Consider the following 2,084-nt stretch of genomic DNA (forward strand, 5'->3'; position numbering starts at 1 on the left):
TACAGCCTACAGTCTAAGAATGGTTTTTACAGTTTTAAATAATTGCTGGGAAAAAATCAAAAGAAGACTCATATTTCATGATATGTGGAAATTATATAAAATTCACATTTTCATCTCTATTAATGAAGTTTTATTGAAACAGTCACCATCATTCCTTCACATATTGTCTATAGTTGCTTTTACACTATAACTGCAGAGTTAACTAGTTTCAACAGAAAACATAAAGGTTGCAAAGCTTAGACTATTTCTACCTGGCCCTCTGCAGAAAATATTTGCTGACCTATGCTCTATACTTCAGCCTCCAGAAGTTTCCTTTGAACATTTGGGATGTGAAGATTGAACATCCATTTATACACAATATAGTGTATTAATATGTACTTTGTTACTTTGTAGTGCTGTTTCAAGAATCATTCATAATATTTGTGAAGTGATCCAAGAGATGTGAAACAATATGACATACCTTGGATCCCATATTACAGATAGATAGAGATAGAGATAGAGAGATGTAAATATAGATAGAAAAAACCTGAAAAATATGTGAAGAACAGTCAATATATATTACCTCTAAGATGTGAATTATGGAGAACTTTACTTCTAAAATATCAACATTAATAATATCCATGATAACCACCTTATATTAACTGCTTACTGTGTGCCAACCACTCTGCTCAATGTTTTATGTATTTATCATATTTAAATTTCCCAAGAACTCTATGATATAAGAACTATTATTGCCCTTATTTAGCAAATGAGGAAAATGAGGCACAGAGGAGTTAAGTTACATGTCCAAGATCACAGTTAGTATCAGTAGAGCCATAATGTAAACACAAGCAGTCTTTATCCAGAGATTTTCCTCTTGCCAGCACACCACATGTACAATTCTTTTTCTTTTCTTTTTTAACAGGCTTAATTCACTTTATTCTTTGTGTATAAAATTATGTGGTGGCCACAGCTGGAGCCTGGGTCCTCTGCACAAAAACTCTGGGGTGGGTCTTTATAAGATGGTCAGTGAATTCCTGATAGGCAGACTTGGTGACCACAGTCTCTTTCCAAAGATTGGGATGAGATACTGTAGGACTTAGAAATGGCATCGAAGGTTACCTTGGCCAAGTTGCCCAGGGTGGCACTGCAGCTCCTGGCTGAAGCATAGCAGTCACAGTATCAGCCATCATCAGCACCTTCTGGGGCACAGGGGCCAAGACAAGCCAGCGCCCCTGGGGGTGGGGATGAGGGGCACCAGCACAGAGCCACGCAGCACCCAGTCACCTTGGATGGACGGTATGGGGCCTGCCAATCTTGTTCCTCCAGAAGCCTCACTGCACAAGAACAATAGAGAATTTGGTCAGGATGATGGTTTCATGGATGGTAGTGGCTGCTTCCTTTGAGTCCTCAACATCCAGACCAACATGTCCATTGTAGTCCCCAGTGACAACAAATGCCTTGAACCAGGTCCTCTGACTAGTGCAAGGCTGCTTTCGTATGGGCATAGTCTTCAAACCCTCATCCTTGTGGGTTGCCTCCAAGAAGAAGTCAGTGGTTTCAGATATCTTGATGGTCAGAGAGAAGAGATAGATCTCCAGGGATTTGATCTTCATGTCCTTGACCAGGCAGCCCAGTTTGGTGCCAGGGATCCATTCCTCATTTTTGGGCCGGACCCCAACCTTGACACTAACCGGGGCCACAACCTCAGCCCTGGATGTGGCTGCCAAATCCTTCATGGAAGCTGCCAGAAGCTTACAATTCCAGGGCATCCAGGCCCTCCTGCAGCACCAGGGTCATCTGCCACTTGATGTTTCCTTGGGGGAGGGGGAGAAGCCATACTTATCATTCTTATGTTATATTTTTCCTGTTTGAATTTTTTAACATTAACTATCTATTGCTTTGGAAATTAGGAAAAACATGTACTCTAAAAATAAATAAATGTAGCCCTGGCTGGTATGGCTCAGTGGATTGAGAACTGGCCTGTGAACCGAAGAGTCACCAGTCCGATTCACAGTCTGGGCACTTGCCTGGGTTGTTGGCCAGGTCCCAGGTAGGGGGTGCACAAGAGGCAACCACACATTGCTATTTCTTTCCCCATATTT

General features: G+C 41.8%; 1 pseudogene; it reads right to left on the reverse strand.

The window, feature by feature from the left end:
* Positions 1 to 935: 935 nt before the first annotated feature.
* On the reverse strand, positions 936 to 1,819 carry LOC123804569 (annotated as a pseudogene).
* Between the last annotated feature and the right edge of the window lie 265 nt (positions 1,820 to 2,084).

The sequence above is a fragment of the Phyllostomus hastatus genome, unplaced genomic scaffold (assembly GCF_019186645.2).
Source record: "Phyllostomus hastatus isolate PE091 unplaced genomic scaffold, TTU_PhHast_1.1 phas_scaffold_216, whole genome shotgun sequence".
NCBI classification, from domain to species: domain Eukaryota; kingdom Metazoa; phylum Chordata; class Mammalia; order Chiroptera; family Phyllostomidae; genus Phyllostomus; species Phyllostomus hastatus.